Consider the following 27,837-nt stretch of genomic DNA (forward strand, 5'->3'; position numbering starts at 1 on the left):
ACACACAAAGACACACAGACACACACATACACAATGCCTGAATAGCATACTGGTTACTGACCGTTCCACTGAGATGTCATGCTCAGAGGGAATCACCACACTGTTGGATTACTGGAGAACACCCCAGGGTAAACAGAATGGCCCTTTTGGTTTCTCCTTCAGGCCACATGGCTCTATGCTATCACTGACGCTCCTTTTCCTCCCACACTTTACATTCCTTCCATCAAGAATTCCATAGCCCACCATCATTCTCCTCATTTCTACGACCACCAAACGTGCTGAGCCTCCATCTGATCCTTCTGCCTCCACCTCCCAAGTGCAGGGGTCACTGCTGTACCCCACAACACTCTGCTTCCTTTATTGTATTCTGAAAATCCCTGTGCATATACATGCCTATGCAGCGTGGTCAGCTTTGTTGATTGGACACACACTAGAATCACCTGTAAAGAAAGTCTCAGTAGGGGAGTGTCTACATCAGGTTGGCCAGTGGGTATGTCTTTGAGGGTTTTTTTTTTTCTTCTTCTTTAATTAGGCTAATTTTGGTGCAGAGGCCCATCCCACTGTGGGAGGAACTATTCCCTAAGTTGGGTTGTGGGCTATATAAGAACAGAGAAAGCTATCCCAGCACTACACATACGTGTATTCATTTCTCTCTGCCCCTGCCTTGACCTTCCCTGCTGTGATGGACTGTGACCTGGAGCTACATAAACATTCCCTCCCTCAAGCTGCTTTGTCAGCCATTTTGTCTCAGCCACAGAAATGACACAGGACACCGTGTCTGGGCTGGGCACGGCCCCCTGCCCCGACCTGAAGTTTCTAAGCTCATAATCTGATACGTGGACAATCTGGTAAGTCTAGGCTGATGTAAAAGTGCAGGGTCCCTAGAGCCCAGACTCCCCTCCAGGCTAGGTGTATAAGTTAAATACTAAACAATAGAGACAAATGTTCTGCTTAAACATGGGGTCCTGTTCACGAGATATCTTATGATGAATAGGCAAATATTCCAAACTTAGAAAAAGGTATGAAATATATCAGGTCTCCAGGATTATAGGTAAGGGATGCCAAGCCTGTGAGTGCACAGTTATCCATCCACACTACAGTGAGAGCTCTGGAGACCACAGGCCCAGTGATTAACTCCAGTGACAGTCAGGGACAGCCATACATACATACATAAGGTTTGAATTGGTATGTCTGTATAATTAGAATTTATTGGAGAACATCTTACGTTTTTCTTTTAAAGAGTGTTTAAAAAAAGAAAAAATAAAACTAGGCCAAATAAAAGCATATTGAAAAGCCTTGGGTCTATTTCTTCCCAGTCCTTCAACAAATAGTATGTGGCTGGCCTTAAATACATAATTTTTTTCAAGCTTATTTTACATTGTGAGCAGTTTTCAGGTCATTAAAGACTCCTTGTGTGCACGCACATGCCCATGTATACACACACACACACACACACACACACACACACACACACACACACACACAAAATCTGTGCTGTGAGGGGCATTTTCTATAGACTTGTGGAGGTCAGAGGACAGCCTGCAACTTTTAGAGGTTGGTTTTCTCCTTCTACCCTGTGGGTCCAAAGGATCAAACTCTGGGTATCAGGTTTGGCAGAAAAGTATCTTTACCCACAGACCCATCTCTCAGGTCCTACTAATATATTTTAAATGGCTGTATACTATTCCTTCATGAATACAGCATTACATAGTTGTCCATCTCTCCATCCCCTTCTCTTCCCTGGCCTCCATTAATACATTTGCTACTTGGATAAGAAATAGTGGCTTCTACCCCGGTCAATAAATGTAGATCTGAAGCATTCCTAAGAATATCAAAGTCACAGCCTCATGAATATACAGAGGGTGCAGCTAAGGCAAATCAATATCTCCATGATGTGCCCTTCTGTGTGGAGATGAGGCCTTTTGGGATAAAGTAACCTTTGCTGCATTGCCTCTTGCCACATCATCTTGCTTTGGTCTTCCTGTCTCTTGGCTCCTTTCCTGGAAGGTGCCCTGAACACAGTAGCCTGGCCTTTTGGTTCATACTAAGTAAGTTAAGGAGGAAAATAAGGTTGGGATACTAGCTTAGGTATGTCCCACAAATAGAGTTCCTTCGCCTGTCTGTCCATCCATTTGTACGAGGACACACCCTTTTGTCTACTAAAGATGGCTGTGGGTAGGTCAAGAAATATGTGGGAGCCAGTGGAAGAAAAAAGAAAATCAGGGCCTGGTGGTGGTGGTGGTGGTGGTGGTGGTGGCGGTGGTGGTGGTGGTGGTGGTGGTGTGTGTGTGTGTGCCTGTGCACTCATGCACACAGATACTAGAGGTTGATCTCTCATGTCTTCCTAAGTCACTCTCCACTTTATTTTGGAGACAGGATCTCCCACTGATCTTGAAGCTCCCTGATTTAGCTAGGCTGGCCAATGAGCTCCAGTGCTCCTCCTGTCTCCACCTCAGTGCTTGGTTATAGGTGCATGCCACTGCACCTGAATTTTTATTTTTTATTTTTTTATGTACCGGGGACACAGAATTTACTTCTCCAACCTCTGGCTCCAAGGACTTTTTAAAAAAAAATATTTATTTTTATATGTGTGAGTGTTTTGGCTGCATGCATGTATGTGTAGCACATGTGTGCAGTACCCAAGCAGGCCAGGAGGAGGAGTTAGACCCCCGGGGCTGGAGTTACAAATGGTTGTGAATCCCTGTATGGATGTTGGGAATCAAATTTGGGCTCTTTGGAAGAGCAGCCAGTGCTCTTAACCACTGAGCCATCTCTCCAGCCCCACGTGCTTGAGATTTTCATGAGTTCTGTACATCTGAACTCAGTCCTTCATGCTTATAAAGCATGCACTTTACTCCTGAGCCGTCTCTCCAGCCCCATGGCCTGATCCTTTTAATGGGACTTCTAATACAAACGAAAATGTCCCCCTGCAGCTGTACCAGAAGAGGAGCTGGGGAGGCCAACAGTGGGTGGGAGACACAGGCATCCCCCTAGTGGCATGGCATTTTCTACCTCCTTGGCAGCTGAGAACAGGTATTTCTGGCCACACAGGCAGAGCATTGACCTATTCTGGCTGGCTATCCATATAGCAACAGAGGTAGTTTTAAAATAGCATTCCCCTTTGGAACGAAACCTTTTGTATTGAGCAGAATCTGGGAGAAGAGGTTAATTGAGGGTTTACTTACAATCTTAGGTTTACAAAGAGGGTCAAGTGGAGGCCTTTGGCAGGAGCTGTTTACCTTGAATCTTCAAGTTCTCCACTCTGTAGACTGAGTTGCTGGGGAAGGTAGAACTCTGCCCTGGCTCCATCCTCATGCTCGAGAAACAGGATGCTTGGTCTCAGCTTCAGGGTGTTAGAATCTCTGTGTGTCTGTTGCCCATCCCTTTTATTTCTCTCTACAGGCCCAGGCTGGCTGTATCAGTCTTCCTGGCCCTCCCTCTTGAGTGCTGAGATCACAGATGGACTCTTGAGAACTTTCCTATGAGAAAGGACACATGTGACAAGAGAATAACGTGGCTTGTGTGAGTGAGAGCTCGCCTCCCATATGTGAAGCTCTGGGTTCGGTTCCCAGCACCACCATAACCAAGCATGGTGATGCAGCCCTGTCATTCAGGCACCAGGAGGTGGAGATGGGAAGATCAGAAGTCCAAGGCTATCTTCTACTGTAGAGTGAGTTCCAGGCCAGCCTGGGCTACATGAGACCCTATTTCTCAAAAAAAAAAAAAAAAAAAAAAAAAGAAACAAAATTTGATTGGGCGTCACTGAACAAAAGCACATGAAACCAGTCATTGTCCTGTCAATGATAACATGGGTCTGATTAAGATTCTGTGGCCATAGGGGTCTCAGTCCAGAAGGAAAACAGATGTGACAATCGTTAATCACAGTGGGAGAAGGGCATGTTGCCAATGTTCTTTCACATGTTCATCCATGCATCCATCTGTCCATCCACCCATCTATTTATCCGTCCATCCCCCATCCATCCATCCATTCACCCACCCACCCATCCATCCATTCATCAGCCAACCCACCCACCTACTCACCACCAATTTATTCATTCATCTGTCCATCTATCCACCCACCCATCCGTCTGTCCATTCAGCAAACAACAATTGCATGTTTCATGTCAGGTACCATGGTTCCATCATGAACCCTGGCTGTTTCACTGGCCATCACCCTTGCCATGATGGAGCGTACAGTCTGTTGAGCAATATGGAGAGTGAACAAACATGAGCACAGTACACCTCTGATTTGCACTGTTGACAGAGGCATGTGAGGAGCTGCAGGGGCTGTATGAGTGTGACGTCAGAGAGCATGAGCTTAAAGAAGCCCTCTACTAGAATTCCTCCCCTGCATTTCATCTTGCGGTCCGATGTAACTGTTCCTCCTCCAGCTTCTGACCTTTGACCTCCTGGGCTGCCAATATTCTGGCTGTCCACCTCTGCAGTACAAGCTACTGACTCAACAAATCTAAGGCTGGAAGTGCAGACACCCCACTTTAGATATGGCTCTGTCATGACGGGGTCATATGGTCCTGATTCTCCAGACATACCCTGTTGCCTGCTACTCTGGTGGCCATCCCCACCCATTTCCTCCCATAGCCTTACTCTCCCAGGAAGCAGGCCCACACTGCCTCTAGAAGCAGAACACTAGATGTTAGATCCCACCAGCTCCATCTCATGAACATGTCTTTACCTCTGTGTGGTGTGACATCCATCAGCACCCAGCACCCAGGGTGTTGTGATGCATCAGCAGTGAGCACAAACTGTCCCCGCACATTACCCCCTCCAAAGACACACAACATGAAGGTGGCTGTACCCTGTTTTATGTGGCATTTAGTACCACACCCTTGCTACCCACACTTCCAAATGGGACAAAGTCATTCAAAGGGCCTATTAGACCATAGATACCTGGACCCTTCTAGAAGGCTTGACTGTATTGGTCTAGAGCTGAGCTTGGGAACCAGCCTTCTAGAAAGTTCCCTGAAGATGCTGCTACATCAACTACTTGGATTTGATTGGCAGAGATGTGGAAACCAGCACCTACTTGAGCCCTACCATGTACTGGCCACTGTGTTAGGAAACTTGATCACAGTACAGCCAAGTGGCCTCATTGGTGTGTGTGTGTGTGTGTGTGTGTGTGTGTGTGTGTACACATTTGTGTGTACACATGAGTACGTATGGTATGTATGAGTATGTACACATATGGAGGTCACAGAACAACTGGCTGGAGTGGGTTATCTCTGTCAAGTGGGTTCCAGAAATCAAACGTATCAGGCTGGGAAAAGAGTACTTCAGTGACCCGTCTTCTGGCCCAATGCCTGGTTTTCACATGGATTTGGGGGACTGAAGTTGGCACCTCATGTTTGCAAGGCAAGCTCTGTACATACTGAGCCCATCTTGCTAACCACTCCTCTTCCCTTTTAACAGAAAATCCCCCATGCTGGAAGAAATTGTGTGGCTCCCCTGAAGTCATGTGGCTTGTGGCAGAGGCTGGTCTTGAACTCTGACCTCTGAGATTGCAATTCCAGGCTCTACTTTGACTTGGGGCATGGAAACAGTCCCAGGAGGAAGAGGCCATCAGGAATGACAAGAAAGAGATCTGTCTGTGTGTGATGTTAACTAGACATGACAGACACACACCAGGAGGCCCCAGGGGGACTCAGGGGACAGCACTCAGGACAGTGCCCGGCCACAGCCTCCTGCAGTGTCTCTCTAGGGCTCCCATGAGATGCCCAGATATCAGAAGGGGCAGCTCCCAGTGGTGGAGACACCCAACTGTGCTGCCAGGAGGCCAGCTGGTGCCAATTTGTAGAAGCCATTGCCCACCTAAAGGGACCACTCAGCCATGCATGCTTGACACCTGCTACCATTTTGATAAACAGGACTCAAATGTAAGAGGAGTCAAGAGCACCCCTCCCCAAGTCTAGTTACAGTTCCTGGTGGTGAGTGGATGCATAGGCAGGGATGGGGGGTTGCTTAGGTGTAACTGGGCTCTACTCTTCCTTGCCTTTCTTCTATTTGTAGGGCTCTGGTGCGCTGGCCTGGACCATGGTGAGCTGGGTGACCATGCTCACAAGGAGGGAACTGGGGCATGAGTAGGCCTCAACCTCTTTGCAAGTTTTTACCCCACTTGCCAGTTCTAAAGCCAGGAGCCACCATTGCTGGTTGATAGGCATTCCCCTATGGGATCTGAGCCTCTTCTCTTCCTCACTCTCTTCTCTCCAGCTCTTTCTGCAGATTGGAGATGAAATGTGTTGATAGCCAGTCCTGGAGAAGGGTGAGACCTTCTGTCCTTCCCCGGGGACTTGTGAGTCCCACGTACAATGCAGCAAAGCTGGTGGAGTGAGAGGACTAAAGCCGCCCTGAGCCCAGGGCTCCAGGGGCCAGGTCCTCTCTGAGATTTCAATACCCAGGAGAGGAGATGCTTGACTGCCACTTTAACCAACTAGGGCTGGTTAAAATGCAGACCCTAGTGTGCTGGGGCCTCAATCCCACACTTCCAACACACATGCAGGGTTGCTATATAACCATGAGGAGATACATGCAGGCCACTGATGTTCAAATATGTCTATATGTGAGATTCGTGTTCTACTAGGTCCCTCAGAGAGCCTGGCTGTCTGGTCCCTGCCTTAGGTATCACGTGAATGCAAATAAGGGCGAGTTTGCCTTGCTCAGTGTGAGGACATACAGTCTATGATGGCAGGAAGGACTATGGTACCGCTGGTCTCATAGAGAGGAAGCAGGAAGCGGGGATGTGGAGCTGGGCTAGCAAACATCAAGGCCTGTCCCCACTGACCCACTTACCCCAGCGAGGCTCACCTCCTTAAGATTCCAAGATGTTCTAAACACAGCGCTGCCAGCTGGGGACCAAGCATTCAAACACTTGAGTCTATGGGGGACATTTCATATTCAGACCACATTTGCCAAATGGCAAAACCTGACCACTTGATGTTGGTTAACTTGAAACCTAACATCTGGTCAGAGTGTTGAGAATAAGTGTCTGTGGACCGCTCAGCCATAAATAAAACATCTATATTACACACACACACACACACACACACACACACGTGCATACACACATACACACACATGTGCATACACACACACACACACACACACACACACACACACACACACACACACACGGCTCAGAAGCCATCAAGAAAGAGGGACCAGAAAGACTAAGAGCCAGACGTTGGGGAGGACCAACACAAAACAGTGTACAAGATTAAGCCAGCCAACACTCCAGCAGGGAAGGGGTGGGAGGATGGGGCTCATAAGCTGGGAGCTATTGATGGATAATGGCTTCTAGAGGAGGGAGAGCCAATATTCTTTAGGATGTGGTCCCTAGTAGGTCAACCATGCTCCAGTGAATACATGGGCAGCACAAATTGAGCTCAGTAAGTTATACAATAAAACAGAGAGAGGCCATGAAGACGGGAGGGGATGGATCTGGGAGTAGTTAAGGAGTCAGGGTGAATATGAAAATACATTGTATACATATACAGAATCCTCAAAGAATTAATAAAAGTGTGATATAAATCTCAGACCACTTGACAATTAGGTGAGTAGAGACAACAATGGCTTTGCTCACTGAGACCTCAGTCTGAAGGTCAAAAACACAGAGCAGAAATGAGTCTGGGGTAGGGCATGCTCAACAGTGGGGGTTGACTAACACCAGGGATTTTGTGATTCCAGACAAGATGGGATTTGGAAAAGGATGTTTTCCTCGTGAAAAATCAAGGATTGTCTGGCCCCTGTGAATGGCCCCTCCTCCTTCCTCAGCAAAGATGATGGAGGAGCAAGTTTCATTCCACAGAAGGGCATCCGCCTGTCTCCCACATGGAGACGGGATTGAAATAGCTTTTTCAGATCTTCCAGTTAAGCTGTCACCTTTCCCCCCCCCCCCAGCTCTCCAAGGAGTCCCCCCAGCAGCAGTTATCTGGGCTCTGGAAGAACAGCTCTATCTCAGCCGTCTTCAGCTGTCTCTGCCACAATAGAGAGGCTCAGGGCCCCGAAGACAGCACACAGCTTCGGGAAGACAGGCTGAAGTGTGCAGGGTGCAGGCGGGGTCGCGAGACTAGGAAACCCCGCTGGGGCCATCCTTCACTGGTCAGCCCTGCCTAGGGGTCCTGTGGGGTCCAGGGCATGTTAAGGATGCAGCTGTCATGGGGCTGGGGCAGAGAGTGATCACAAGATGACATAGCTAAAAAAAGCTTCACTTTGAGGTGGGAAGGTAAATGCCACTTCTGGGCCAGCACCGCTCCCTGGACTGGGAACGAGATAATGAATTATTACCCAAGGAAATGAAACCTCTAATAAATTCAAAAGCAAAGCTGGGGGAGGCTAAACTCCATTTTTACGAAGGAGCTTGTGATTTATAAAGTGTCCGCTCCCTGGGCCTCCTGGGGCTCCATCAACCCTCCCTGTCCCTCCCTGTCTCCCCTGCAGGGAGGCCTCTGCCCCTTGGGGATGTACAGCCCCCCGACTTCAAAGCCCCCAACTGCCACTTGCCTCTGATGCTCCTTTCACTCTCCCTCGTGTGAACTATTCTCACCCCAGTGGGAATTTAAAACCCGAACACAGCTGAAATTTGGGCCAATTGGTTTCGAGAGCTCAGTCCCCAAGGATTGGCCACTAGGAAATCTGTCTTCCTTAGGAGTCCATTCCGACCTTTGAGCCAACAAATTACGAGTTGAACCAGCTCAGAATAGGCAATCAGGCTCCGGGGTGCAGCGCTGGCTCTGGGCGGGGCGCGGCTCAGGCAGGGGCCGCTAATCCACTTTGTCTGAATCGCAGTCCCAGCCTTCTCCCTGTTTGGGGAAGCTGGCTGGCTACATTTGCCTTCCATGTGTCACCTCTTAATAGCTTTCAGGCTCCATTCTGCAAACACTAGCCCCTCCATCCCTTGCCCAAAGCCATCAGACCCCTGCTGTCCGACCTCATTGCCCGTTTCCGCAGCGACCAGGCTTGTGATGTCATAGGCCTAGGCCGGTGAGTCTTCAGGTGGGAGGGACCACAGCATCAGGTACCCAGGAAGACAGGGGAAACAAAGACCTTGTTTTCCTGCCATCGGCCATAGAATAGTGGAAAATGGGGGTGGGGGTGGCGTGGAGGGATAGAAATGGAGTCTGAGTGGGTCCAAGGTCATTCCACAAACAAGTTGAGTTAACATTGCTGAGCCCGACTATGCAGCCTCCACACTAACTGTCTGAAGAGCTGTCATTTAGAAAGCCACTCAATCCTGGTGGGAAGGATGCCAAAGGGTTCCAGGACCCAGTTTTCCCAGCGGGACTCAACCTGTCAATCCACCTTCTAACAGGAGTGTCCCAAAGCCCCCCAGCCCTCAAGGTCTGACTACATCACCCTTTATGCACCTCTAGGTGGGCCCAGCCATGCCCCCAGATCTAGGGGTCAAAAGGCTCCTTTGGGGTTGACAAAATGCCACCTGGGTTCTGTAATGCCAAGAGACTTCCAGAGCGGGGCTCAGCGGGGACTCAAGGCTGGGCTTTCATCAGAGGACGGAACACCTCCCCACACTCTGGTTCCACTAGGTGATGCCTGGTGTTTTTTTTGTTTTTTTTTTTTTTTTTTTTTTTTTTTTTTAATATCTGACTCAAAGAGGAAAACACAGTCTCCATTTAGAAACAGAGGCGCTGGCAGGCTTTCCCCAGTGTGCAAGCCCCACCGCACTGAGTTTCTGGTAATTTACCTGCGGCCTGAATTATTTAGATGGATTGAGCTCACGTGGACTTCAGGTGTCCCAATTACCTGGGTGATTTGCATGTTTACGAGTGAGGGGGTTTGAGCGCTAGCTCAAAGCAGATTCCAAATTCAGACTTTGGAATGGAAGCCCTTGAGGTCCTGGCCCCCGCCCCTTTCTACCCCACCTGCAAGAGGAGAGTCACAAAGAGCAACCCTGCAGTGAGCAGGCCAGGAACCCATCTCCTAACCAGAGCAGGAGGCGTCACCGGGGCTTGGCCAACCTCGGTTTCTCCTTCTAGTCATGCCGGCAAAGCAAAGGTAAAGATGGCTCCATGGAGAGAAGGGAGAAAAAAAGCTCAAATTGATCATATTGATTGCCCAAACGGAAGGAAAGGAGGCAAAGAGGGTTCCTGCAGACCTGCCAGGAGGCAAAGAGTTAATCCTCTAATCTAGTCTGCTGGGAGCAAGGCGAGGGCTGAAGCTATTTTCAACCCGGAGTGTGCATACAGAATGCTTGATGCTGGCAATGGTTGCACTGGAAAGCCTGAGAACATTTGCGAGTGTTCATGGCCAGAACTCCCCGGGTGCATAGATCTGCCTCTTGCCAAGATGGCACTCCAAAGGTCACAGGGGCTCCCCCTTATTTTCAGTTAAAGCATCCCCCTCACCCCCCACCACACACACCATGTACTTCTCTGTGTCCCTCTCTCCCTCCCTCTCCCTGATCACAGTTCCTACTGGGCTTCATGCAGCACCTGCAAATTCATGATGACCTTTTCAGAGCTGGACCAATTACACTCAAATAAAATGGCTTAAGCACCGGAGAGACGCATGTTTAAATTGTTGTGGTCGAGTGAGTAATCGCCAGCCTTGGGTAAGTGCCAGCACCCGGCCTCTCACTGTTTTCACCTAGAGAAGGCTTCAAACTGTTGGTGCCTGAGCCACGCTCCCCAGAGAGTGTGATTTAGTTGGGATTGGAGGCGATGGAATTTATATTTTTGATGTTCTCTCCAGGGGAGGGCTGGTGTGATGGCCTGGGGGGGGGGTGGGTAAATGCTTGCTGCACAGCGTGAGGACCTGAGCTGGGACCCCCAGTACTGGTGTTAAAAAAGCAAGTGTGGCAATATTCCTAGGGCATGGTGGGGAGGGGGAGGATCCCTGGGGCGTGCTGGCCAGCTAGCCTAGCCAATTTGCAAGCTCTAGGTTTAGTGAGAGACCCTGTCTCAAAAACTAAAGTGGAGAACAGAGAAATTAAGGAAGACACCCAGTGTGGCCTCCCCACACGTGCACACCCACCCATGCACACCCCCTGACACACAGATACACACACACACACACACACACACACACACACACACACACACACACACACGAAGAGGGGCACAGCTTCCACAGATGATTTAACCATTCACAAAAATCTCGATTTAAAAGTTTCGAAGCACTTATCAGGTAAGTCTTCGCACCAAAACTGATCAGGTTTGATATGCTGCTAATGGGATCAAGACACACATTCTGTCTGCCAAGTAGGGCCACCACCTTGAAACAAAACAGCCTTGCGAAATTTTCACATGGGTATGATGGCAACTGGTCCTAACGAGAGTCGGTCTGTGCAAGGGTAGCTTGTAGCACATCCAGTCTTTTGTGTTCATGGAGGGTATGTGCTATGCACACACGCACACAGGCTCGCATAGAGAGGCCACAGGGTGTGAGCTGTCCTGCCCGAGCACACTCCACCTTATTCCCTTGAGCCAGAACCTCTCACCGAGTCAGGGCTAAGCTGACAGGCGCCAACAAACTCCATCTATCCTCCTGTCCCTGCCTCCCTCCCAGTGTTGAGAGCACTGGTGCACATGCCACCAGGCCCAGTTTTTACATGGGTACTGGGGATTTGAACTCAGTTCCTCATGCTTGCACAGCAATCACCCTTATCCACAGAGCCACCTCTAGTCCCCAAAGTCTTTGCTAGACTGCTGTGTAGTTGAAGGAGGTTGTGGTGGGGAGTAGTGGCTATTTCTTAAATGTCTATATGCTTGGAAGACTGTGTGGTTTGAATGAGAAATGCCAACCCCCCCCCCCCCCCCGACCACAGGGTCAAGTTGTAGCTGGAGTTATCTCCAGTCCCGCATGGGCCTGCAGCCACTCAGACCCAAATAAACACACACAGGCTAATAGCATTTAAAACTGTGGCCTTTAGCTCAGGCCTACCACTGACTAGCTCTTACACTTAAACTCAGCCCATTTCTGTTATGTTGCCACATGTGGCTTTACCTGTGTGCCTGTTACATGCTGCTCCCTGGATGGTGGGCTGGCATCTCCTAACTCAGCCTTCCACTTCCTAGAATTCTCTCTCTTTGTCCCACCTATACTTCCTGCCTGGCTACTGGCCAGTCAGCATTTTATTTATCAATCAATCATAGCAACACATTCACAGCATACAGATATCCACAGCATCAAGTATTTGAACCTGGTTCCCAGTTGTTGGCACTGTGGGCGGGGGGGGGGGGAGGTTTAGGAGGTGCAGCAGCCTTTCTAGGAGGAAGTGCGGCACTGGGAAATAGGCTTTGAGGTTATATAGCCCTGCCCTGTTTATACTTGGTCTCTGCTTCATGATTGTGGTTGAGGATGTGAGGTCTCAGCTTCATGTCCTTGCTACCCAGCCTCCCTGCCATGATGAACTCTGGAACCTTAAGCTAAAATAAACCCTTCTACAAGTTGCTTTGATCGTGGTGTTTTATCCCATCAACAGGAAAGTAAGCTGAAATTTTATTTATTCTCTCCGGCCATATGCCATCAGGGTATTATCTACTCAATTTTTAGATGGGGTAACTAAGACTTGAACAGGACAAGTACCTCATTTCAATTTACAAAGCTCTTGAGTGGTGAGGGACTGTTTCCCACCAGTTTCATATTTCTTTAAAAAACATCTTTGGGGAAACTTTTATTTATTTATTGTGTGCATGTTTGTGTGTATGTATTTGTATACATGTGTGTCGCAGCATGTGGAGGTCAGAGGACAACTTTATGGAGCCAGTTTCCTCTTTCTGCCATGTAGGTTCTAGGGACAGAACTCAGGCCATCAGGTTTGGTGGCAAGCACCTTTACCCACTGAGCCATCTGGCTGGCCTGAGACTGATATTTCTATGTTTCCTGCAAGCAGAGTCCCTTTATTCTGAACTCTGTAGGACTTTGCATGGTAAACAGCTTTGGGAGAGATACTGTTGCCCTCTGAACAGAGAGTGGGCAGACTCACTTGTCTGTGATGAAAGACAGAGCCCCTAGGCTCAAGGTTCCGCTTTTGTCCCATTGTGTGCACAGGTACTACCAGGCTTTCTTTGTACAGTCTGTGGGAACTGTGGCTGGAGGGACAGGTGCACAGGCAACACCATCTGGATACCACGATGGGGGCGGTAAACTCTCCTTTGTCCTGAGCCTCAAGTGTCTTGTTTCCTGCCAGTGTCTGACACAGCTGGATCTCAGCTGCCTTGTGGGCTTAGGAATAGGAACTCATACCCTGCCAGGGTCCTGGTGATGAGTTTGGGTCTGGTGTCTTGATCCTTTTCTTCTAAGCCTGTGTATTCGGGAGCTGGAGAAGCAGGCGAGGAGACAGCACATATGGCGGAGTCCAGACCCTCTGTCAGCTCTGCTTTGCCACTCCATAGATGACGGCACTGACGAGTTCCTGTCTCCTTTCTGTGAGACAAATAAACAGACTGACTGTACAAGAGTTAGAGAGAGAGAGAGAGAGAGAGAGAGAGAGAGAGATAGAAGCCGTGGGTCTAAGGGGATGCCCGTTAGCTTCAAAGCTTGGCAATGGCCCCCCTTTACTTTCCCTGGATCCTGCAGAAGGGCCTCTGGGTGAGGATAGGCAAAGCTGACACAGCCTTGCCTTGTCAGCCTGAGTGCACCCACGCTGGGGGTGTCAGGACAGGAGCATACCCCGCTTTGCCCACTTACTTTTCAAATGAGAGATTTCACTTCTGGTGTGAATTCAGGTGGCCTGTGTGACCCTTGGAGTGGGATCATTTCTCTTTAAAATTTGGACATTTTTAGAAGCTAGATGATCAGGGCGGGAGACCAGCTCAGTGGGTAAAGAGCTCACTGTGGAAGCACGAGGACCTGAGTTCAGATCCCCAGCACCCACTAGAAGGGTGAGGCATGTGGATATGTATACACCTACAATCCCACCTCTGAGAGGTGAAGACAGGTGGATCGCCAGGGCTTTCTGGTGGGTGGTTTACCCAGGAGTAGAGCTCCAGGTTCAGGGAGAGACCATCAGGAAAACTAAGATGAACAATGATAGGGCAAGACGCCTGATGTCTACCTCTGCTTTCCACACACACAGGCAAGATGAGCATACCCACTCACGTGCACACAAATGTGTATGCACAAATGGATGACCATGGGCCAGGCCTCTCAGGATCTTCAAAAGTTAGTTTTAGCAACCTTCTTTTTTAATTTTTATTTTATTTAATTATGTGTATGTATGTGGATTTGTGCACATGAGTGCAGGTGCCCAAGGAGGCCAGAAGAGGGCATCAGATCCTTTGGAGCTGGAGTTACAGGCTGCCTGGAGTGGGTGCTGAGAACCGAACTCAGGTCCTCTGCAAGAGCCAAACCTGCACTTAACCACGGAGCCACCTCTCCACCCTTACCACTACTCCTAAGCCAACCGAGGTCCCAGGTAAGCCTCATTGGGAGAGGGAGGCTTGCTTCGCCTCTAATTACCCTCCCAGCGAATAAATGAGCATCTCATATGCAATGGTGATTTCTAGTAGCAGGTTCTGTGTAATTTTCAGCTGTTAATTATCATTATTAAGAATTATTAAAAGTAAGGACCCGGAATGTTCCAGGAACGTTTCAATTGCTTTCTAGAGTCATTTGGAGCCTATTCAATAATCTTAGAGTGAAAGGACTATTACCTCAAGAAGCTGATGCTTCAGGGGGGTGAATGTCTTGTCGTTGGGGCCAGGAAGTAGCAGAGGTGGGAATCCACATCACAGCTGTGTGACTCAGAGCTGAGAGTTTTGTTCTTTTTTGTTTGTTTGTTTGTTTGATTTTTGTTTGGGTTTCTCTGTGTAGTTTTGGTGCCTGTCCTGGAACTCACTCTGTAGACCAGGCTGGCCTCAAACTCACAGAGATCCGCCTACCTCTGCCTCCTGAGTGCTGGGATTAAAAATGTGCACCACTACTGCCTGGCCGAGAGTTTCATTCTTTATGACTTATATTATTTTCAATTATGTGCATGTGTGTGTATTTGTGTGTGTGTGTGGGGGGGTATGTTCATATGAGTGCAGGTGCCTGTGGAGACCAGAAGAGGGCATCAGGTCCCCTGAAGGTAGAGTTTCACTGAATCTCCTGGAGCTAGAGTTGTAGGCGATTCTTAACCACCTTATGTGGATGCTTCAAACTGCAATAGGTACTCTTAACTCCTGAGCCATCTCCTTAGCCCCCAAACTGAGATCTTCTGTATCCAGCTGCCTCTTTTTACTTTGAGATATTTTTGAGACAGGGTCTTACATAACCTGAGCTGGCCTCAGATTTCCTATGTAGCTGAGGATAACCCTGACTTCCTGATTCTCTTGTCTCAACTCCCAAATCCTGGGATAACAGTCATACACATCTACCTCTTTTTTGTTTGTTTGTTTGTTTTAAAGAAATTGTTATTTTTATTTATGTGTGTGTGCATGCAATGTGTGTTCAGGTGAGGTCAGAAGAGGGTGTCATAGCTTCTGGAGCTGGAGTTATAGGTGTTTGTGAGCCAAATGATGTTGATGCTAGAAACCAAATTCAGACCTTCTGGAAGAGCAGCAAAGGCTATTAACCACTGAACCATCTCTCTGGTTCCTAAATACTTCTTTAAAAAGAGCTATATTATGATATAACATATGCACTATGCAATTGGCCCATTAGAGCAGGGTAGAGCTCAGTAGGTAAGATGTGTGCTGTGCACACATGTGGTCTAAATTCACTCCCCAGAGCCCATGTGAAGACTTAAGATGTGGTGTACACTTGTAATTGCAGCACTGAGGAGGTCATTAGGGTAACCAACTACCCTAGTCTTGTAAGAGAGTTGCAGGCCAACGAGAACTTGCATCAGAAAACAAGGTGCCTGCCTCCTGAGAAATGACACCCAAGGTTAAGGGAGCTGGTCACATGGCTCAGGACAGGATCAGAAGAGGATCAGAGGACAAATGTATACACATTAGTGTTCAGCTCCCTTTCCCCACTTTATACAGTCCAGGATCTCCTGCCCAGGGAGATAGCCCTACCCACAGTTAAGGTAATTAATGTAATGGAGATAGTTCTCCCACAGGCATGCCCAGAAGCCTATTGCCACATACACACACACACACACACACACACACACACACACACGCACGCACGCACGCACGCACGCACATACACGTGTGCTAATTATCCCATTAAAGGACACCATGCCATGATGTTTGGGGTATATTCTCAGATATGGACAACTATCATCACCAAGGTCAATTTTAGACTATTTTGATTATGCCCCCAAAGAAACTCTGCATTTTAGTGAGAACCCTCTACCCTACAGCCATATTATATCAATCTCTAAAGTAGCTAGAAGTGTTTCAAATGTTGTAATATATTTATATCATGTACCAAACCATTGCCTCTTCAGGTTATGAGTTGTCCAAAAAGCCCCATGCCTTTTCTCTGGCATTGCCCCGGAGTGGGTTTTCTCCCCTACCTCTGGGAAGAACCCCAGAAGGAATCAGGAAGAGAATGCCCCTGGTGGGGTGAGAGAAGTGGGGCCCTCAGAAATTTTCCTGTAGCCTGAACTCAAGCCTTGCATCTCAAGGGCACAGAAGACAATCCCCCCATCTTCTCCAGACCCAGCTGGGCCCCTCATTAGTCTCCTAATGAGAGCTAGCTCCTTGAGGGAGGTGGCTTTACCTGAGCTTGGCCTTAGGGGCAGCAGATTTGACCATGAGCTTGGTGTACGTGTGTGTGTGTGTGTGTGTGTGTGTGTGTGTGTGTGTGTGTGTGTGTGTGTGTGTGTCCTCCTGGGTCCCAAAAACTGGCCGCAAAAGACCCAGGTGCTTATGTAGCATCTTGGCAATACCAAAGCTATTCTAAAGAAACACATTTATAGCCTTCCCTTTGGCTACAGGACAGTTACATTTGTACTTTAGTTAGAAGAAAGAGGGACTGTGGTAGGGAGGGGTGGCCTGAGGAAAGGGTACAGGGAAGGATTAGAGCTGCCCCGGGGGCACTGCTAGGGAAACTCTGGAACAGGCTGTGCTTGCCCCTCCTGGAGGTATCTAGACATCGGCCCATGGGACGCACTGGTGCAGGGCTGCCTGGGAACAGGCTAACTCCCCAGCTCTTTCTGTAGATGGAGCAGCCTGTCAGTTTGGAGAAAACCCTCCAGCTGGCTGAGTAGTGCAGATCCTGGTGGCTAGAGGCGGGTCAGGTCTTGTCCTGGAGGTGGTGGAGGTGGGACTCAATGGTCACATCTGTGTAGCAGGCTTTCTTTTGTGCCACCAATCAGATCCCAAATAAAGACATGGAGACTTATTATTAGTTATGAATGCTCAGCTTTATCTTATGCTTGTCCACAACACTAGCTCTTATAACTTAATTAATCTGTTTCTCTTCATCTACATTTTGTCTCAGGCTTTTTACCTTTCTTTCATTCTGTATGTCCTGCTTTTCCTGCTTTTCTCTGTGTCTGGCTGGCTGGCGGCTGCCTGGCTGACTGTCCCCAGATGTCTCCCTCTCTTTTTCCCTAGTTCTCTTGAGCCTAAATTCCTCCTCCTATTTATCCTCTGTCCACCAGCCCCGCCTATTCCTCTACTGCCTAGCTATTGGCCGTTCAGCTTTTTATTAGACCAATCAGATGTCTTACACAAGGTAAAACAGCAGCACATCTTTACATAATTAAACAAATGTGGCATAAACAAATGTAGTTATAGTTAAAGTAATATTCCATAACATAAACAAATGTAACACATCTTTACATAGTTAAAGTGATATTCACCAACACCCAAACTTAGATTTTCTATGCCCAACTGCCTTTTTTCATTTTTCATTTCAGTTTTGATTTAAAACAACAACAACAACAACAGGGTCTCGCATAGCCCAGGCTGGACTGCAACTCCCTGTGTAGCTGAGGGTGTAGGGTCTGAGGGGTATGGACAGGCATCCACAGCACCTGCTCCAGCCTAGTGCCATTCAACTCTTGGCCATCCGGTGGGGCAGGAGGAACCTGGTTAGAAGCCTTGGGGCTCTGCTTTTCCTGTCTGAGAATGCTCGCAGTGCAGAGGGGCAGCAAGGAGGTGATTACATGAGGTTTAAGGAAAGTCGTTGGTATAGTCCTGCCCCTTACTGCCCAAACCAGAGAACATCCCAGCAGGGGTTAGTCTACAGGATCGCTTGGGGGGGGGCACCTTACTCCAGGATAGAGGGAGAGTAAGTTCCATCCCTAGGGGAACATGGGGAGTGACATCAGATTTCTAAAGCCTATCAGAACTTCTACTTTCCAAACTGCAGGATGGCATCAACTCCCACCACAGCTCCCAAGCCAGCCCTGGAAGTTCAGAGCCCACAGGAGGCCTGGCTAGCCCTTGAGGGCTTCACTCCTCCTGCATGCGAGGACCTTTCCTAAGGCCATCTTCTCCTTATTGCTACTTAACAGGGTAGCCATTCATTCACAAACCTATACATTCACGTGTTTATCTTCTGTGGGTCTGTGACGAGACAAGTGATGGAGCTGCTAACCCCTCTTGTCTTCTGATAAGGCCTAGCCCCTGAGCATGCACCCCCAACAGTACCCCCAACACTATGGCTTCATGTGTAGGGGGCTATGTCTCAGCTACAACCACCAGCTAGGTGCAGAACCTTTTGGAGAAGGGATGGGGTCTTGCTCCTGGATGTGTCTTCATACACTAGCACTTAGACATCTATGGGTGATGCATGGATATTCCAAGGTGGAAACTTGTATATACTTATTATTATTATTATTATTATTATTATTATTATTATTATTATTATTATTAATTAGTGTGTATGTAGTATGTAGGGCACATGCTCCCTGGCATACTTATGGAGATCAGAGGACAGCTTTCAGGAGTTGGTTCTCTCCTTCCATCTTATTGAGGCAAGACCATCTTGCTGTTTCTGCTGCACTGCATAGTTCAACCTAGCTGGCCCATGACCTTCCTGTTTCAGTCTCCTAGCTCCCAGCAGAAGCACTGTGATTACAGATGCATCCCATCACATTCCACTTTTTACCCTGGCTCTGGGGATCAAGCTTGGATCATCAGGCTTGTACAGCAAAGACCTTACCTCTGAGCCATCCTGATGGCCGACCTGTATATGCTTGTAAGGGTATTTGTGCACCCATGTCTGTGTCTATTCTATGTGTATCTCCTCTCTACCCTGTATGTGTATGTGAGAGAGACAGACAGACAGAGAGACAAATGAGAGATAGAGACAGAGACAGAGACAGACCAAGAAAGTCCTTAACAAGCACAAGCCTCTTTTCACAGCATTTCAGGAGAATGAGGCTGTTGCTTCCTGAGACCTGACTCCATAAGCCCAATCTGCATCTTCCCACATGCACAGCTCCTCAGATTTTCAAATATTTATACTCCTATATTTAAAATCTGTGAAATCTCCCTCTCCTTTCCTCATACCTTATGTGCTTGTGAGTTCTCTGTTATATGCCCCCTCTCCACCTCACTTCCTCTTTGTCTCTAGATATGTGTGTGTGTCCACACACGAACACACACACACACACACACACACACACACACACACACACACACACACACGGCTAAAGAAACTGAAAGGGGGCCATATTTTGCATTTCTAAGTTGGTCACAGGAAGGGACACATGGCGCCATCACCCTGACACTTCCAGCCAGGGAGGGACACAGAGACTCCAGCTCTGTCTGCGAGCTCTGACTGCTCCTGTGGAGAAAGTCTGCCCTCCACGAGGGGTTCCCCGGGCTGCCACCAAGCTGCACAGAAGGAGAACTAATTGGTGTTTGCCAAGGGCTTGGAGAGTAGCTCTGAGAAAACATCACTCACCTGGGTTGTTGGTAGATTAGGGGTCTTATCTCCTGGAGTTATGATATCGCAGAAGCCGCCTGAGGGGCAGAGGACCCCCCCACCCCTGGGCACAGTCTGTGGATGATCTCCATAGAGCCCGCTGTATAGCTCAGCCCCTGCACTGCCCAGCTTCCCAAAGAGAAAGACCTTGGAGGGGCTGGGGAGAGGGCTCAGTCAGTAAAGCGCCTGCCGCCAAAGCATGAGGGCCCAATTCCACATCCCCAGCGCAAGCAACAGCGTGGGCTTGTAACCCCAGCACCGTGAGGGTCAGGGGTCAGGAAGACAAGCAGACCACTGGAGCTCATTGGCCAGCAAAGCTTAGTTGAATCAATAAGCCCTGGGTTCAGCGTCAGATCCTGACTTAAAATAAGTGATAAAGAGCAACAGAGGAAGACATCTGACATTGACTTCTGACCTCCACACACCTCCACATGCACCTGCATACCCACATGAACACACATACACATGGGGGGGGTGCCCTGTAACTGTTACCTGTGCTGAAACCCCTCTTCTTTGCAGGCTGGACCATCTCTCCTCTTCAGCCAGAGCACTTTCCCTGTCAAGTCCAGGAAGGACCCCATCCCAGCTTCCAAGGCTCTGGGTGGGGTGGGGGTGGGGTCTTACTCTGTGGATTCATTGCCACTCTTGTGCCCAGCTGCCTTAGACCAGCATGTGGAAGGTGCAGAAAACGCTCCTACACAGCACAAAGGGAGTGCAAACAGAGCTGGACCAGACCTGCTTGAGTCGGAACGTACTTGACAGTGGCAGGAAGAGCCTTGAAAAATGGGTGTTGAAAGGCACAGAGGCAGGGACAAGCCCAGGCTGGGGGGCCTTTGTCTGAAGCACCAAGGCTGGAAGATTTGAAATTCCCTTTTTAAACTTTTGGATTATTTGGATTTCCATAATGAAACATCTTAGGGATGGGATCCAACTCAAAAAACAGGAAATTTTTTGTTCTCTGCTTCTTAGACATACACATTACCAAATGATAACTTTGTGATGTGTTTCACACACCTTCATTTTAGCTATAAGTTGCCACATGAGATCAGGGTGAGGTTTTTCATTTGCGATGTCCTGTGGGCACTATAATCGCATTGATTTTTCTTACCTCTTCTAAAAAAAAAAAACCCAGAAATCTCTTGTTTATTTATATGTGGGAGGGGTGTGTGCTTGCCATGGTGGTGTGCGCATGTACAGGTCAGAGGACAACTGGCTAGAGTCAGCTCTTCCCTTCCACCATGTGGGGCCCAGGGATCAAACTCAGCAGCTTGGCAGCAAGCTCCTTTACCTGCTGGGCCATCTCTCCACAGATCACCCTCTCTTAATACTTCAGTGAAGATAGCATTATGTCTATTTTACTCTAGACCAACTTCCTAATGCTTCAACCCTTTAATACAATTCCTCATGTTGTGGTGGCCTCCAATTGTAAAATTGTTTTTGTTGCTACTTCATAACTATAATTTTGCTACTGTTATGAATAGTAATGTCAATATCTGTGTTTCCTGATGGTCTTAGGTGACCCCTATGAAAGGGCCATGAGAGTTGTGACCCATAGGTTGGGACTCTTCTAGAGAGAACTGAGATGCAGAAAGAATGAGTAACTTGTCCAGGGACCCACAGAGTGGGGCAGTCTGCCAAAGGATGTCCAACTCTAACACTGGGGCTCCCAGCCATGGTGTGTGAGTTTATCAAGCCATTGTATATAAGTTTATCAAAAGAATAAAAAGTTGTGCTGGGGTGTAGTTCTGTTGGTAGGGGGCCTGCCTAGCATCCCCAAAAACAGAGAATAGAAGGGCTTTGAAGAAGCAAGCAATGAAGACAGGCATGAATGAAGGTGGCATTGAGTCCTACTTGTCTCCACACCTCTTCCTACTGTTCCCTCTACTCCTTAAGTGGCCTGAATAGACCCTATCCACAGCCTCCTAGTCTCCGTGGTTTCCCATGGTTGAAAAGGAAGAAGTGAGACCAGGCAGCCACACCCTGTAGATCACTTTAGGGTGTTCCAACCAACAGCACCAGCCACTTCCTACAATGTACCCTATGGGTAGTGTTGCATTCCCTCTCTTGGTCTCTAGGGATCAGAGGACATGTGGGTGTCTTAACTAGAGTTACCGAGGAAAGGGCATGTCTGTGGGGACATTTTCTTGATTAACAATTGATGTGGGAGGGTCCAGGCCACTGCGGGTGGTGCCACCACTGGTCAGGTGGTCCTGGGCTATATAAGAAAGGATGCTGAACAAGCCATGGGGAGCAAACCCTTAAGTGATCTCCAGGGTCTTTGCTTCAGTTTCTGCCCCTAGGATCCTGCCTTGAGTTCCCGCCCTGTCTTCCCTTGAAGAGGGACTGTAGCCTGTAAGCCAAATAAGCAGTTTCCTAGCCCAAGTTGCTTTTGATCAGCATTTTATCATGGCACCAGGAAATCAAATGAATACAGGATGTAACAATTCAACAGATCCTGCCCCATCATCCCTGATGGGATTTTTATACGGCACTGTGCCAGCCTGTTGGCCCTCATTATTACTAGTCCATGAGTAAAGACGGGAATTTTTGCTCTTCCATCTTACAATGTCTATTTACTATTTTCTTGGAAACTGCATATCGAATAGCTTGCTTCACACACTCTAAACATGGGTTTCTCAAACCAGTAATTGTCCCTGAGGGGCAGATGGGAAGTCAGTAGTTTATTCTACAATTCTTGACTTTGACATCCTTTTTTCATTTCCAGGAACAATCTGACAGAGAGAGCCTCAGATGGGCTGCAGCTGTTCCTGACCCGATGACTTCTGGCTTCATGGAAGGAGTTGTTTATTGCCCAAGAGTTATGAACATATCCTAGGCGGCTGGGAGATGCTTTAAACATCGTGCACAGTGTGAACGGCCACCCCGAGGATCTGTTGATAATTCTGAGCCAAGGTCAAACCAGGTTGTGTTTTGACCTCTTCCTTTTGAATATATATTTTAATGACTTGAAATGCCTTTTGGATTATCTACATAGCTCTGTTTTGATCGGGGGGGGGGGGAAAAAAAAAGAAGAAATATCAGTAGCCTCCTTTTTGTGGAGCCACCACTTAAATGTCACAGAAAAGCAAGGGGGCATTGGATCTGATCCTCAGTAACTCCAAAAGGCAACCTTAGGGATTGCTTTTATAAAACAGAGCAACTTGTTTGGGGGTGTACCCTCCACCAGCCCCGGGAAGATCTTCCGCATATGTCCCTTCCATATGATTTTTGGTTTGTGACAGCACCCCTCTCCCCTCTTCCTCTGGCTCGTGCCTTCTGTTTGGTGGCTCACACTCCTGGTTATTTTGACCAGCCCTACTGCCCCATGCTAGGTGGTAGTAACCTTTGTTTGCTATTGAAATCACTTGTTCAACACCAACTTTCCCCACCAGACTATCATTTTGACATGAGCAAGATGCACACCTGTCTCTCTCCTGGGTATAAGCCCTGTGCCCAGCGCACGGCCTGCCATGGAATAACCACCTGTCAAATATTTATGGGGTGAACATAGCTGCCGACCTCCACCACGCTGTGAAATACACAAAGGCTGGTAATAAGGAGTAAGGAGAAATGCAGAAGGAAAGATGAACAGGCCAAAGGGGTGGGAAGCAAGCACCAGCTGGGTGAAGAGACAAAGGGGCTGAGTTCTCTCATCCTTGGAACAGGAGCGAGCAGGGCAGCAGGATATTGCTGGATTCTGGGCACTCCCATTCACCCAGCAACCTGACCTGACAGGCAGGCTCCCAAGGTGGGCTGGCTGTCCCCACTTGACAGATGTGAGGACTGAAGCTTGCTTGCCGTGTCCAAATGGCTGACATCCATAAAGTCCATATGCAGCTGTATGAACTTTGCACCCAAGAGCACGGAGTATCCAAGCTGAAAGGCGTCGCAGAACAGGCAAGGACAGACTGATCCGACCTCTGCCGCTCACTCCCAGAGGGACCAGCCTACCTGCCCCGAGATCGCGAATGGGCTTCTGCTCACAGCCAGGAAAACGGAGCGCCCAGATTGGATCTAGAGGCCATCAGGATCCAAGTCGGGGAACACCTCTGGCCTCACCTTGCCAGTGAGCTGGGGTAGCAGTCGGGGCTCAGAGGGAGGGCTATTCCGTTTCCCTCCTATTCTCAAGCCTTCCTCCATGCCTTCCCAGACTTGTAGAGACACCAGCCAGACTGGCTGGGGGCCCAGAGAGGAGGGCACCAGCTGGAGCCCGCTTCGACAGCACAGCCAGGGCTGTGCGCAGCAAGGTTGGGGGGGGGGGCTGTCTTTCTTCCCAGCTGTGCTGTTGCTAGGCCAGAGGCTTGCTGTCCCTGGAGGATCCTTCCCATTTGTAATCCAAGTCTCCAGGAGCGACACCCAGACATCCCAGCCCGAGGAGAAGGAGGGTGCCATTGTGTGAGCCTGGTACAGAAGAGCTGTGTTTGCCCTGGCTTGTGTCTCTTGATATGGACCCTTCTGGCGACACTGGCCAAGGGAGCTCCCATTCAAAGCCTTTGTTTCCATTCCCATCTGTCCATTATTCAGAACTTAAACTCCTTATGCATAACTAAAGATGGTAACTAGAAATCAGAGCCTTGGAGAAGCGGTCACCCTTCAAGGGTTTCGCATCCTACAGAGCACCGGCCCCCTGGGATCCCTGCCCTGAGTGGATGGGGTAGAATCCTCTCCCAGGCTTTAAATCAGCACTGTAGCCAACTGCGTTGGCACAGGAGGAGTAACAAAGGATCAGGGTAGCTAGAGAGAGCTGCCCTAGAGGGCTCCCACCTGGGGGTCTGGCTTTCGGGGTCTGCCACAGATTCGCTTGGGGGAGTGGCTTTCCCTGCATCGGCAGAATGTGTGTCTTGGCTCTTGCCTGTTTCACCGGCTACTGCTCTTCTTCCTCCAGCCCTTTGTCAACTGCAGTGCAGCCGCTGTTTCTGTCCCAAAGCGGACAGAGCAGTAAGACTGGAGAGAGTGAAAAGATCCGCACTTGGCAGAATGTCTAGACAGGGCACGGTCCACGTGGTGGCTAGAGGTTATGTAGCAGAAGGGACTTCCAGGAGGGGAAATCAGGACGCCCAGTCTGCGGCCATGGGTCTTGTCTCTCAGACTCTCCAGTAGGCACATCTTTGGTTGAAATCTCAGCTAAGCAAGGAGGATGGGCTGCTTCTGGCTTTCTCTTTGCTGTCCAGGATCCAGAAGGAAAGGTCGGACTCGGTGAGAGAGCTCACATTTTCCAGACTTACTGCAATAGGCAGTGGTCAGAGTGAGGGTAAGGAAGAGCTACATGGTTCACCCGTGCAGAACAGAGACTCACTTGCTCCATGGGGCCTCGTGTGAGAAGGCTAGGCTTCAATGGCCAGCTCACCGGCTTCCCTGAGGGTCGGTGGTGCCACACCCTGCCTCTCTGAGAGGACTCCATGTCATTGCTCATCCCCCACAGACCTCAGGCTCATTGGGATGAGAAGGGACACTGGGAAGGCAAGCCAGCCCTGCCACCATCCTTTTGGGGCTGGCAATTTCTGCACAGAGAGCCTAGGGGTCAGTAGGTTTGTCCTCAGAGTCTCAGATCTTGTGACCATCTGGTTAAACCGACTAGAGAGGATTGGGGCCTCGACCTGCCCTTGTCTTTACCTTTGGTATCTCAGTCCACAGTGACCCATTTCTAGACAGCCAAGAAAAGTCCATGCAATGGCATGGTCTTTATCTCTGAGGAGTTCACAGCCTAGCCATGGGGTGGACTCAAGAACTAAGACTTGAATCTAGAAACATGCAAGGAGATCTGAGCAGGGTACATACACCCCGATTCCAGCTATAGAACATTCTAAAGAAGGCAAGACCATGCAGACAGAAAACGGATCATTTTTTACCAGAAGTTCAGGGCACCGAACCAGGGAGAGAAGGATGAATGAGTGCAGTTAAGGGGGGCTTGGGGGCAGTGAAATGGCAGACAGGACATTAGACATTTGTTCAGACACACCACATGTATACCATCAACAGCAACCCCAATGCAGACTGTGGCTTTGTCTAATGTAACACATCGCCCTAGTCCTCTTGCCCCATACCACACTAATCAAGACACTCCCAGCAGGAGCAAGTGAGGTGGGAGTGAGGAGGTGCACGGGAACTCTCTGTACTTTCAAGTCATTTCCCCCCACTGCAAACTGCTTAAAATCATAGTCTGTTCACTGAAAGAAAAACGCAAGGTGGAGAAAGAACGGAAGGATGGACTCACCGTGGGAAGGCTAAGCAGGGAGGGTGGGAACGAGAAGAAAAGTTAGAAACCAACTCTAAGAGGAGCAGGGCTCTTAAAGATGTTCCTCCCACACAGAACCCAAACTCGCATCTGTTTGGACCTGAAAAAGACCTTGTAGGTCAGAGCCCCTCGTACCAGCAGAATGAGAGGGAAGGGAGGAAAGTGTGGGGGTACATTTTAGGGAGTGGAGCCCATGGCACAGAAGGCACAAACCACAAGTGCAATTAGTCAAAAAAGAACTTGAAATTAAAAAACGATTTCAAGCCGAGGAGGGGAGTACATAAGTTACTGCATCCCCGAGACATTTATGAATAATACAAATGCCGTGAGGTGCTGGAGCCGGGGAGCACAGTTAATTAACATGTACAGGAGCAGAGATGCTCTCGAAAAACAATGGCGCTGCTTCCCTCTTGCTGGAAGTAAAAATATTTCCAGAAAGACGGACACGTTTATTATTTCCTCGCATAATTACCTTATTGTGGAACGGTTGTAATGGAACACATTAGAGACATTAGAGGCACTGAGCACCTGCCTGCCTACCCTTAATGTGCTTTGGTTCCATGGTGCTGGGCTCGGCAGGTAGGCAGAGGCTGGCGGGGGGCCTGGGGAGACAGCCTTGCCCTTCCCTCTTGCCCTCTGCTTCCCCCCGAAGCCAACCCACTCTTCTCAGTCCCCCTCCTTCCACAGCTCACTGCCACCCACTTACGGGCATCTCGGGGAGCAGGTGACAGCTTGAAGAGCGGGTGCTGTAGAAGGCTGGACCGAGAAGAAATGACTGTAGAAGTGGAACTTGTCCCCAGCTGGAGGAAGAAGGATGGGAAGTTGGGAGAGATATGGCTTCAGGAGCCACCCCCAAAGCAGGACAGCCGGGTGGGGGAGCTATCTGCCTTTCTGCTGCTCTGGGAATTGGAGAGGGTTCTAGTTTCACTTCTGTTGTTGTGACAAATATCCTGGCAAGAGGCAGCTTAGGGGTTATTTGGCTTACAAGTCCAGGTTACAACAATTTCACATTAAGGTCCATCATAGCAGGGTAGTCAGTCACCTGGAGGGAGTCTGTATTGCTGGTCACATTGTATCCACAGTTAAGAGCAAAAAGAGAATATAGGCATCTTTGCAGGCTCAGACAGCTTTCCTCACACCTACACAGTGTAGGATCCAGCCTAGGGAATGGCACTGCCCACAGTGGAGTGGCTCAATTAACAAGCAAGACAACCACCCCCATAGACATGCCCACAGGCCAGCCTGATCCAGAAAATTCCTCAACTGAGACTCTCTTCCCAGGTGATTCTAGGTTGTAGCAAATTAACAGTTAAAACTATCATAGATGAAAAGGAGAGAAGAATTCTAGTCTGAGTGACTGGGCCCCAGTGTACTCCTTATTCTCACCCAAACCCAAAAATCTCTTTGTTACTATGAGTTTTAGTGTCTTTACCTATAAAATGGCACCCAACATTAGTTTGGGGTGTCCGTGTAATGGGACTGAGGGTTGCCTACGGAACTGGTAAGCAGGTGTGTGGTAAGACTTGCTTCTCTAGTTGCTATGACAAAAGTCACTTGAGGAAGGGTTTGGGGGCTCACAGTTTGAGGCTATAGTCCATCATGGAGGTGCCTGGTCACATTGTATCCGCCATTAGAGAGCAGACAGAGATCAAGCAGCTGCTGAGCTCAATTCCTCTCCTTAGTCCTAGCCCCCAGCCTATGGGATGGTGCCGCCCACAGTAAGGGTGCACATTCTCACAATTGATCCAATCCTTTGTAGACACGCCAGAGGTTTGTCTCTCACTCAATTCTAGATCCTATCAAGTTGACAACAT

At 48.9% G+C, this 27,837-nt stretch overlaps 2 long non-coding RNA genes across 2 annotated transcripts; one reads left to right on the top strand and one right to left on the bottom strand.

The window, feature by feature from the left end:
* Positions 1-3,159: 3,159 nt before the first annotated feature.
* Positions 3,160-8,945, bottom strand: LOC121831510 (uncharacterized). Its single transcript, XR_013041961.1, has 4 exons — positions 8,515-8,945; positions 6,820-6,889; positions 6,126-6,231; positions 3,160-3,479 (listed from the first exon to the last, which is right to left on the bottom strand). It is a non-coding gene; the product is annotated as an uncharacterized LOC121831510 (long non-coding RNA).
* Positions 8,946-9,014: 69 nt separating this feature from the next.
* Positions 9,015-22,760, top strand: LOC121831511 (uncharacterized). Its single transcript, XR_006075009.2, has 3 exons — positions 9,015-10,023; positions 10,437-10,579; positions 22,514-22,760. It is a non-coding gene; the product is annotated as an uncharacterized LOC121831511 (long non-coding RNA).
* The last annotated feature ends 5,077 nt before the right edge of the window (positions 22,761-27,837 follow it).

Source organism: Peromyscus maniculatus, chromosome 8 (assembly GCF_049852395.1).
Source record: "Peromyscus maniculatus bairdii isolate BWxNUB_F1_BW_parent chromosome 8, HU_Pman_BW_mat_3.1, whole genome shotgun sequence".
In the NCBI taxonomy this organism is placed as follows: Eukaryota; Metazoa; Chordata; class Mammalia; order Rodentia; family Cricetidae; genus Peromyscus; species Peromyscus maniculatus.